The sequence below is a fragment of the Humulus lupulus genome, chromosome 6 (genome assembly GCF_963169125.1).
Source record: "Humulus lupulus chromosome 6, drHumLupu1.1, whole genome shotgun sequence".
Taxonomy (NCBI): domain Eukaryota; kingdom Viridiplantae; phylum Streptophyta; class Magnoliopsida; order Rosales; family Cannabaceae; genus Humulus; species Humulus lupulus.
Window position 1 is genome coordinate 120,076,084 of NC_084798.1, and position 12,354 is coordinate 120,088,437.

Genomic DNA, 12,354 nt, shown 5'->3' on the forward strand with positions numbered 1-12,354 from the left:
CCCTTTTTTCCTTGGTGATCAAGGAATTATAACATTCTCGCGCCTCTCGTTGGTTTCCCAACATGCATCCTACCCCTGCATCAATTGGAAACTTCATGGCCAGGTGCCAAACAGAGGTCATGGCTCGCGGGTCGACTAGAATAGGCCTTCCAATCACAACATTATACATAGAAGGACAATAAACTACTATAAAAGTAGTGAGTAATGTCATGTTCACTGGTTTAGTTCCTGCTGTGATGGGAAGCCTGATCGACCCTGTTGGCGCGAGCCCTTCGCTAGAAAAACCATAAATGGTTTGGTTGCATGGCTCCAAATCTTGCACTGATAGCTTCATTCTTTCCAGGGAAGATTTGTACATAATGTTCACTGAACTCCCTGTATCCACCAATACTTGTTTAACCATCATATTAGTGATCTAGACATCTACAACTAGAGGATCCGAATGGAGAAATCGAATATGCTAAGCGTCAAGCTTGGAGAAATTTATCAGTTCCTCCTCCGTTCAAGCTTTTTTGGGAGTTCGCTCCTCTACGTTCAGCATTTCAATGTCCTGGTCATGACGTAAGGTTCGGGCGTACCTTTCCCTTGCCTTCCCACTACCACCCGCCAGGTGTGGGCCACCGCAGATGGTCAGCAATGTACCAGCAACTGGAGCTGGTTGTAAAGGGGGCGAGCATTAGCGTATAGGTGCCTGCTTGTTGCCTCCTTGAGCCTCTCGCTGATAACCTCCAGGGGCCCGTACATATCTTCTCAGGTGTCCTTGTCTGATAAGGAACTCAAACTCGTCTTTAAGCTCGTTGCACTCATTGGTGTCATGACCATAGTCATTATGGAAATGACAAAATTTGGTTGTATCTCTCTTGGAGATATCTTTCCTTATTGTGGCTGGTTGCTTAAAGGAAATAGTGGTGTTAGTGTCTTGGTACACTTCTTCTCTGCTATCGACTAGGGTCATGTAATTGGTGAACCTCGTCTCGTATCTATTACTTTTAGGGCACTTGTTCTCAGACGTTAACGGCTCGTGGTTCGCCTTTTTTCCTCTGTTTTTCCCATTATTTTTGTCGTTGCCATTGGGTTTCCCAGACCCATTGGCAGTTTTGGCAGGATCATCTTTCGGACCCTGGTCGTCTGTAAGCACCTTACCTTCGTTGGCAATGGCCTCTTCTGGCTTGATGTATCTGTCCACTCGGTCCAGAAATTCTTGGGTGCTTTTTACTCCATTCTTTTGCAAGTTGTTCTAGAGGGATGAATGGCATTGTACTCCAGCAGTAAGTGCCATCATTTTTCCTTCATCACCAACTAACTTAGCCACTACACCAAATACCCATTTCCATAACACATGAATATAATACTAATAAAAAAGTATTATGCTAGAGTATGTGCCACTTTATGAAAATTGGGCGGTAATAATAAAACCATCCCGCCACTTACACTTAGCTTTTTTTTTTTCATTTCATTTGGGGCCAATTCATTTCCTTCTCCTTTTTCCTCATCATTCTCTCTCCTCTCTCTCGGATCTGTTTCTCCCACCAGACCTCTCTCCTTCACTCTTTCTCTCTCACCTTTGTCTTTGTGGAGACCAACCGCTACCTTCCCCTACACGCGCCGGCTAGGGATCTTCAGAGGCCGTCAAAGCTTCGACCACGCGGACCCAAGCCCTCACACGACACCGGAGTCAGTTCGAGCTATTTGCTTGCAGAAGGTCTGTTCTTTATCATTCTTCTTTGAATTGGTTTCTCCAAATTTTTGATTGAGGTATTTCTATGATAATTGATTATTATATATATCTATTTTTTTTTTAGAAAATTGTGAAGATGATTAACTCCCAACTCTAGGTTTTGAAATTAGACGTTGATTACGTATCCTTATTTGAGGCAATTAAGTAATGCCCATAAAATGTTCGGCGAAATGTGTGTTAGAGGGACATTGTTATTTCAATGTTGCCAATAAACATAGGTCTGTGTGGATGTGTTTTGTGTAGACAGAAGAATTAAGAAGCAAAGGGATGGAACCGTATGCATATAAGTGGGACAGGACTCACTCTGCTAATCAGTTGCAAGAGACTTATAAAAATTTAGAAAATGGTGAAGAAATGAATGGTGAGCAAGACTTATAAAAATTTAAAATGGCGAAGATGAAGGCCTTGAGAAGTTGGAGGAAACTGTAATAAGCACAAAGCATATTGCACTGGCAGTTAATGAAGAACTAGATCTGCACACCAGACTTATTGTATGGATTTTGTCTCTGATATTTCACCTTGATTGTTTATATATTAAAATGTACTCTGCTCTGTACGAGTAATAATGCAACTATGTTGTTGTGCAGGATGACTTGGACTACCATGTGGATACTACAGACTCTAGGATGCGGGCAATAATCTCATTGCTCATATAATTCAAATAAGCCTTAAGTTGCTTGTTTCAACTGCATGTTCTTTACTTTTATACCTTCAGTCTGCGGTCCTGTCCTTAGTCAAAACTTGTTAGTGCCTGATTTGACATAGTTTAAGAATATTTGGAATTTTTGGAGTCATCTCCAAATAATTGGATGAATCGACCTGGAAGGAAGCCAAAGAGAGAAAAGAAAATGCATATATCTAAAGACTACTAAATTACCACCTGTAAATCATTATTAGATGCTTACTTTTGTTAAGAAACTATCACACTAAAAGAATCCTCAACAAAAGATGGTATTTTTGCTGAAAATGTTGTGTTCATATGTCAAATTCTGAAACTAACATCATATTTATCTTTGTTATCTATTTTACTTAAACAGAGTAAAATTTTATGTTCATACATCGAAATCTGAAACCAACACCTTATGTTCATTACTGTTATACAAAAACAGAGTAAAATGTTGTGCTCTTAAATGGCTTGCAAAAGACTTGTCTAAATGGCTTTTTCAAGAGAATATATATATTTTGGGGTATACTTGGTTATAACTTAACTTTACTTTTCTTTTAAAGGTGCATTGATATGATTTCCAATCCTGAAGTAGCTGATGTATTTTGGAAGAGAGCAAAGGTAAGTTAGGCTGAGGAGTAATTAAAGACCTTTTAGTTATTTAAAGTATATGTTCTTTCCAGAAATAGTATTTTTATTAACTTAAGGACCTTAGAACTATCTTACATGATTGCTTCAAGTGTACTTAGCTTCTGATGAAGTATTTGAATAGACAAAAATAGCATTAAATGACGTTTCCTGAGTTGAAGCACGGTTCATTGGATTTTATTTTTTTTCTAAAAAAATGGTTACAGGGTTATAATTTCTATAATAAGTTCCTTAACAGCATTAACACTTAAGGAGATAATTTATTTATGCAAGTTATGGATATTTTATCTTTCTTTTGAACAAATTTTCTCTAAATATTAGAGTGCTTACGGTGGTTGAATGTATTTAGCAATTATGGAGTTGTTGAAAACTTGAGCAAAAGAAGGATGGTATACCAAGTTGTTTCTAGTTTGGGCATTTTGAAGTATACATATATAAATTCAATATTATTCCCTAGATAGAGTGGTTGAGGCATCTTGCTGTTTATACATTAAAGATGTTTTTCTATTTTTTCTTTTTGGTGGATTAGATTGTATCAGAGTTATGCAAGACAGTGGAATCTTTTGGATTTCTCGAAGTTGAAACTCCAGTTCTACAGGTTTGTGGATTTTCTAACCATTTTATGGTCATATGGTTCATATCAAGATTTAGCATTTCTATAATGGAATTTGACCTTATAGTTTGGCTGAGTTCTTATGTAAGATTACTGTTACTTCTGGTGATGCTTGTTCAATTTCTTAGCTTTTGTTCTTGGCCAAGATACAACTTATAGAATACCCTATTCTATAATTTTTAAAAAAGATAATGTCTAGTTTATTGTAAAGATGACTGGAGGTTGAACTGTTGAAATGCTTAGCTGAGAATTCTTTTGGTTCATATTTTATAAATTTTGATTAACTGTATTCATTTCCAGGAATAGTTTTTACTTTTTCTGTAAATGACAATTTTTTGGTGCCTTAATTTACATACATTAGTATTGTTTCTATTTGAAGGTTGGTTTTTAATTGACTTAATCAACTAGGGAGCAGCTGGTGGAGCAGAAGCAAGACCATTTGTTACCTACCATAATTCGTTAGGAAGGGATCTTTATTTGAGGATAGCAACAGAGCTCCACTTGAAGAGGATGCTGGTGAGGATTTAAAGTATATTCATTTTCTTTCGAGTGCTATACTAACATGCATAATCTCTTCAACCGCCCTCTGTATTTCCAAGGTGTAATTTCTCCAGTTTAACTTGGTCATTTTCTCGAAGCTGCTTTCTAATTTTTATTCATTAGTTTGTGTGTATATGTCAGATTTTATCACTTCCATGGCAGTATTGTTTTGCTAAGCAAGTTTTTTCTGTGTATAGATTTTATAAAACATTCGTTGTTTCCAATGTAGATTTCTCAAGGCTGACAGCATTTATAAGAAATTCATTTGTATTTTAATGATAATTCTTGAGCTCTTCTTTATATCTGTACAAGAGAACACATACAGACAAATTCTTATCCGTCTCTATGCCTACACCAAATTTCTCCTCTTTATAGATTTTACTTTTTTTTTACATTGGTTTATATAACTATTCCCATTCATTAGTTTATTAAAGTTCTCATTTCTTACCATATATATATGTATAAATGTATATATTTATCGAGAGAGAGAGATGTGCACAGTGCGAAGTTTTCTACTTAGTACTCTCAGTGTCGACATTTATAATCTTGTCCTTGAAGATAAATGCATATTTTCATATCCATCTAATTTATTTTTGTTTTTTTCTTTTTGGTTTGTTCTACCAAACTTTTTCACTTGCATGCACGTTTTTGGTTCCCATTATAAAAAAAATCGACTATCGTCATTTACTTTTCTCTCCATATTATTTTTAATCTTTTGCACTAAAATTAAATCTCTATGGATGACAGGTTGGAGGGTTTGAAAAAGTTTATGAGATTGGTCGAATATTCAAAAATGAAGGGATTTCAAATCGTCACAATCCAGAATTTAAAGCAATGAAATGGAGGATAAGATTAAGGCCTGGAAGATTTTTCACAGTTCCTGTAAGATTGGAGGCTTTTTTATTTCCTTCTTTCTTGGACTAGGAAACTTGAGACTTATAGTTTTTCTTAACTTTCAATTTGTCCTCTTATTGGCATGGATATCTGAACCCTCATTTGTTTTTTAATTTAGGAGGAACTAAGAGCACCGTATAAGTCAATACAGTGAAATATCTTTAGTCATTGAGTTGCAAGATTAGACAAGTAGAAAAGTACAGGACAGCTTTATTATTTACAATGAAATGGGGAAGGACTTGGATTATTGGTATGTGAGACTGTTATCCAGGTCAGACATGTTCATCTGTTATAGTTTATATAAAATTTACTGACTTTTAATTATTTATTTTAAATTTTTTTATTGGTCATTCTGTTTATAAGAAAAATGATAACTGATATTGCTCTTTTATTTGTAGATTGCAAATCTGTTAACTTTACAGGGAAATACTGAGCCATTAATCAGTAATGTCATGACCCTTAAGTCATGTTCTCCTATAGTTGCTGTCGACGTGATGTCCTTTGATACAAAAAGAGAAGTCTTGCTAGCTTGGAGGGTATTAGTTTTGCATTGCTTTTCTTTTATGAAAATGAAAAGTGTTTGTTAATATTGTTAAGGTGCATTTTTTATGAATCTGTTCTCAATATTTATATCTTATTTTTCATACTTTTAGGGATTTTCATTTATAGGTTCCTTTTCATTTCACTCTTATGGTGGGAACTCTAGCTTCAGAAAACTATTTCTCTTGCCATAGTGAAACATAATTTTCATTCTAGTTTGGAAAAGCAATCAGACAAGCAAGCAAGTTTTGGGGATTAACTTGAACTTGAACCCACCAAGCAAGTTTTGGGGCTTTATGCTGGGATATTAGAGCACACATGTGTGTGTGCATTTGAAATTATTTTCGTTATATATTATAACAACTTTACATTTGTTCAGATATTGTCTATAAGTCAAAGGCAACCTGCCAAATGCTATTTTCATTTTCAAATGGTAATGCATAGTATTGAACCTTTTACCATGTGTGATTCTTTGCATCATTAACTGATCTTATCTTGCATTTTAGCTTAAATTATTTTGTTCTCAGTAGTGGTTTTCTAATTTATATTAATAGGGGACATTATATACCATCTGAACAAACTAGCATCGATATTGCTATGGTAAACCTTAATAGATTACATTTCTTGATTGTAAAAATAAATTTGGTGATTCGTTGATAAACTTCTAGCTAATTTTACAAAAAATGTATTATTTTATCATTCACAATCATGAGCATAGTTGCAAGGTTCTTTGTGTTGGAGCAAAATCCTCTGCTGGTTCGGTCCCTGAAAAACTCCTGCAATTGATTTCAAAGGTGATGCTTTTAATGTTTCTGGCTTATTCATTATGTAATACATAAGCAGCAAATGGAGGTTTATTCTTTTCGTGTACCATGCTTGTGCTTGAAAGTTTTATTTGGAGCTCTGGTTCATATACTAATGTGCTGTTGTCAAAATTTTCAGGACTGTGGTTGGAAAGGATGGGGTGAGATATCTTATGGAGGATATGAATGTGTTAAACGTGCAACTGACTCCTTTTATTAACATATTTACTAATTTTCTCAGTGCAATATCCCTGTTTCTATAAGTTTTCCACTTTCATTTTTCGCTTTAAGGGGAAATGAGTTGTTTTCCTTAAGCAACTCTCATATTGGCTTCTTCTCGTTACTGGTGAGCTTTTGGCATTTTTCTTATCTCATAATTTTTAAATATTTTTGTTTTTGGACTTGCATTTCTGAGCACTGAGATATATAAATGATAAGAAGGCATAATTTTGTAAGTGTTTTTTTATTTGTCTTGGCTTATTTTTTTTTTTGGATTTGAAATGGGAAAGAACTAAAATTGTTTGATGGCCAAAGACAGAATAATCTATTTATACATACATATACTATATATATATACTATAGTACTCTCTTGCATATCCTCAAAGTTGGTCAGCCATATATTTTGATGGCTAGAATTTTCCACTGATATGGATTGCTATGTGTTTTTTGACTTTGGATTGAAGTTTTAGTGCCATATTGTGGATACGTTCCTCTGTTTTCATGTGATTTATTTTTTATGCATCTGGTTTAAATTTCAATTCTATTACTATTGATCCTAAATTAAGTTTATGATTTCAAGGGTTGTGTTGAAATGCCTATTCTCAAGTGTTCCCTCATTTGCTTCTGCCTTATTTTTGTGCATGCATATTTAATGCTTATTTCTATTCTTGCTTGTTAATTTATTGGAACATATATAATACAGTACTAATTGAATATATATATTTATATATATTGTTCTGAGAACACTCCTTGCACTCATGTCCATGGTATATATAGTTTCTCATTGTTTTAAACAATTATTTATGTTTTTGCTTGTGTATTTCTCTCTTGTTTTGGACATTTATCATTAGCTAGTTAGATTAAGTTTATTTTTCATTAAAAATATTAATTTATAATAGAAAAACTTGTTTTAAATAATTGGGTGAATATTTTATAATGTTATCTAATGGTGATCATATTTTATTTTCTCTGTTTATGACATTTTAAATATGTTTTTTCTTCTTCTATTTGTTTAGTGTACATTATTCTATATTAAAAATATCCCCTTTCCATTTTCTTTATTGTGATTTTAAAATAAATTGTAGAAGTTATGGAAGGATTGGTGCCAATTACCATTTAGCTTTCATTCATATTTGGGCTTGCAGAAATATTGAAATAACAACTACATGGAACTAATGATTTGATCTGACCCAATGATTTTGATCCCTTATTGGGGTGCTTTTGGTGCACTTTTCATCAACTAAAACTTGTTATGGATCCACTTATATGGGTATTTTGGCTAACAGTAAGCAATAGTGTAGATAATTCTCTTATCTTGTTGGTACATAATGACAGAGTTTCAAGTTCTGCAATCAATTCTTCTAAACATGCATTTTGATCATTGAGCATTCAAACACATTTTACAACCTGTTTTAAGTGGCATATTTTGGTTCTTTAGCAGTTGGTTTATATGTTTAGACTTAATGTTTTATACTTATTTTTGCTTCTATTTTTATGGGTATGTTTTATTTAGGGTTTTAGCTCACATTTCTTGAGGAAAAAAAGGGATAATAGTTTAGTGTTGGTTTGGGTCTTGATTCTTATTTTCTTCTCTGAGATGATGGATATGATGTTTACAAGTCAACAAAAGGAGAAAGGGGAGGTTTGGCAGGATTGCAGAATCTGGGAAATACTTGCTTTATGAACAGTGCCCTGCAATGTTTAGTTCACACGCCTCCTCTTGTTGAGTATTTCTTGCAAGATTACAAAGATGAGATCAATACTGAAAATCCTTTGGGAATTCATGTAGGTTTTTAGTTCTTTTTTTATCTTCTTTCTATTTTTTTTATGGGGATAACTTGAATTTTAAGTAGGTCTGGTGCTTATAAAATTTCTAAAGTATATTTTAGCTGTGCAGGGTGAGCTTGCAATCGCCTTTGGTGAGCTGTTGAGGAAATTATGGTCCTCAGAGTGAACTACAATTGCACCACGTGTTTTCAAGGGAAAATTAGCTCGATTTGCTCCCCAGTTCAGTGGCTATAACCAGCATGATTCTCAAGTTAGTATTGTATATTGAATAATAATCACAAAGCTTTCAATACTGAATACTTCAATGTTTAATGTATTTTTATGTCCTGGTGTTTATTTTTGGGAGAAATTTTAGCGCATGAAGTTGGAGAAATCAATCAGTTATTTATGTTTATAGTACTCTGGTTTTGGACTTGTGCTTGCAGATGATACTGGGACTAAGTCGAAGTTTTGCTTTTATTTTTTCTCAACCTTTTTAAATTGGGCAAATGCTTTTCTTACTAATATTTAGTCACTTCATTGAGCTGATGATTTTAAAATTAAAACCTCTTTGTGTGGCTTCAGCAAACAAATTTGTATTGTGCTTATCTGTACTTTATGACGTTAGGGTCTGTTAGATATGTTTTGTATGATTAGTTTGTCCATATTGCAAATGAGATAAACCATTCAGGGTAGTTTACATGTAGCACACATACATGTATATATAATATGATTAGTTTGTTTCCTATCAATAGGCTAAAGAAGCATACTGATTGAACTGACTCCTATATATATAAATATATTTTTATAGTTTACTCTTTTTTACGATCACTATATTGCTTCATGTCATAAAATTTTCTCTTTGCAGGAACTTCTTGCATTCTTGTTGGATGGACTGCATGAGGATTTAAATCGTGTTAAAGAAAAACCTTACATAGAAGTAAAGGATTCAGATGGTCGCCTAGATGAGGAAGTTGCCGTTGAGTGTTGGAAAAATCATAGGGCCCGGAATGACTCATTGATAGTGGATGTTTGCCAGGTGAGTGGGAATTAAAGTCTTCTTTCTTGAAAGCTATATTTCTTCTTTCCTTGAACCATAAGCATTTATTTTTTCCTGTACTGGTACAAAAGTATTTTCTTCTCTTACAATGTTTATATGTTAATGGTCAGGGTCAATATAAGTCGACACTGGTTTTCCCAGCATGTGGAAAGATTTCAATCACTTTTGATCCCTTCATGTATTTGTCATTGTCGCTACCTTCAACTGCAACTCGGAAAATAACCGTGACTGTGTTTTACGGCGATGGAAGTGGTCTTCCTATGCCATACATTGTTAGTTGGCTAAAGCAAGGTTGCTGTAAAGATCTTAGTGAACAACTAAGTAATGCTTGTTGCTTGAATGCTGATGAGATTCTTCTACTTACAGAGGTAAATTTGGTTTCCATTGATATCTGCTACAATTTATTTCATTTATTCCCTTAATTTTAGTTCTAGTGGTTGAGTAACTATAATTTCGATTGCCAGGTTTATGAACATAAGATTTTTTGATATTTGGAAATCCCCTCAGAGCTATTGGCTCCAATTAAGGAGGATGGCCATATTGTGGCTGATAGACTTTCTAAAAACGTCGTGGGAAGATCCAGAGTTGAAATAATTCATCGACCACATGAAAAGTAAGCTTGCATCCCTATCCTTATGTAATTGGTAAATAGCACTGGTAAACATGTGATGTACAAACTGGTGTTGCCAATCCATCTATTGAAAAATAGCTTTAACTAAGTAATTTCAGAAGGGGATTATAGTATCAATTAAAATAATTATTGGCCTTACATAAGTAAGACTTGTTCATTAAGAAGCTAAAGTCCGTATGAATAAAGTTCAAGCGCTCCAAGTTAAGTTTTGAGTGGATAATACTGGCTATATTATCTGCTTTTGAGAAATATGTGTTTTAATTTTTTGTATCCTAGTCATTTTATGTCTTGGATCATCTACGCAGACTGCTTGTTAGACTTCTGCTGGATTTCCTAACTTAGATAGTTGAATTTTTCAGGTGCTCGTCAGAAAGTGTTAAGGGTTATAAGGGAAAGCTTATCGGTACCCCTTTTGTTACTTATTTAAAAGAGCCAATATGTGGAGCCAATGTTGAAGCCGCTGTTACTAGATTGTTGTCACCTTTGAAGAGAACGCGTCCTTTAGTTAAGCTCCAGAATGGTAAGGAAAATGGATTTGAAAAAGAGGTTATTGAAGAACCATCAAACAGCTACAATTCTAAGAACCTGTCAATGGATGATGCAGAAGTAGAGGAAAAATCCAGCGAAGCGTTATTTCTTTGTGTTGAAAGTAGTAACTTTTAGACTCCTTGAATACTTAAAGAATATTTTGTTGTTGATGACAGTGTTGAATGTTTTAAACTAAATTGTGGATTCTTAATTCAATGTAGAATGTTCTTACTTTTTGTTATTTGAAAATCAAGTTCATTTGATGATGCTAGTATATATTAGAAAGCTAATTTTAATTATATAAAAAAAATTAAAATATAATAAAATAAATTAGTGTTATATAAATAAAATATATAATGAGAATTTAAACATATCTAAATATAACAATAATGCAAAAATTGAGTTATAATATCTATTACAATAACACTTTTTATGCAAAAAATTATGTTATGCAAACTTCATTATATAACACAAATAATGTGTTATACTAAAGTGTAGTATAACACAAAAAATGTGTTATACTAAAGTATAGTATAACACAAAAAATGTGTTATACTAAAGTGTAGTATAACACAAAAAAAGTGTTATATAATCGACTATAAATAACATAATTAAACACTTATCTATATATTAAAATAACACAGAAATTGTGTTATCATTGACAGTACAATAACACATCTGTATAACACTGATAAAGTGTTATGTAAAGTACCCAGACCAACGATAACATAGTCGGTCTTAACACATCAGAAAGTGTTATCATATGTTTTGATAACACATTTTTGGTGTTATTAAAAGCATTTTTTCTTGTAGTGGCCCCAGCAGCGGCTCGCATAAAATGCTGGACATACCCCTTCAAGGTTTCTCCCTCCTTCTGGCATATCTCGACTAGTTGGTTATCCTCGATAGGATGTACACAACCAGCATAAAACTATCCATAGAACTCCTTCACGAACATTTCCCAAGACACTATGCTAGCAGGAGGAAATTTGAAAAACCACTCCTAAGCAGTATCAAACAAGGTGGCTGGAAAGATTCTGCATCGAGCGTCATCTAACACCTTCTGGATATCAATTTGTACCTCGAATTTATTTAAGTGAGATACTGGGTCTTCTAATCTAGTGAAGTTGGGCAAGACCGACATCTTAAATTTACTTGGGGTCTCGGCCATTGCTATTCTTTGTACAAACAAAGCGCCTCTTCTCTGGTCGTACTCAATGCTGGATGTCCAGCTCCCCACTAGTTGCTGGACAGCCTTATTCAATGCATGAGCTGGGCTTGTACATCGTCTGGTATTATAGGAGAGACCGGTGCTGGAGAGGCATACTCGTCGTGTTTTTCTCGTCTGTTGTTGAGAACATCCCTCAAATCCTCATCCCTTTGCCTTTGTTTGCTCGTGCCTAGTCGATCAAAGATGTTAGGTTGTTTAGGCTGCCCCCCAGCATTCTGGCTCGCCGACCGATTATCTCTTGGTGGAGGGTTCTATTCTCCACCCCTCTCTTCTTGTCGCCGACCAGCGTTTCCTCTACCAGAATCAGCCTCATTATAGTCATACCTATCCCTAAAATGTGACCGACTATGGTGCGACCTGCTGATTGCACTTTTTCCCCCTCCTCTTGCTGGCATGTCCCGTCCGACAGGTGGAGGCCTGCGTTGGTCGGTAGGTCCCCGGGAATTATTATGTCATGGGGGACCGCTGACCATAGAGT

General features: G+C 34.5%; 2 long non-coding RNA genes across 2 annotated transcripts; both read left to right on the forward strand.

The window, feature by feature from the left end:
- The first annotated feature begins 3,382 nt into the window (after nt 1–3,382).
- On the forward strand, nt 3,383–5,150 carry LOC133784177 (uncharacterized). The gene is made up of 3 exons (XR_009871181.1): nt 3,383–3,648; nt 4,072–4,179; nt 4,951–5,150. It is a non-coding gene; the product is annotated as an uncharacterized LOC133784177 (long non-coding RNA).
- Nucleotides 5,151–8,118: 2,968 nt separating this feature from the next.
- Nucleotides 8,119–9,390, forward strand: LOC133784178 (uncharacterized). The gene is made up of 3 exons (XR_009871182.1): nt 8,119–8,444; nt 8,557–8,697; nt 9,295–9,390. It is a non-coding gene; the product is annotated as an uncharacterized LOC133784178 (long non-coding RNA).
- Nucleotides 9,391–12,354: the final 2,964 nt, after the last annotated feature.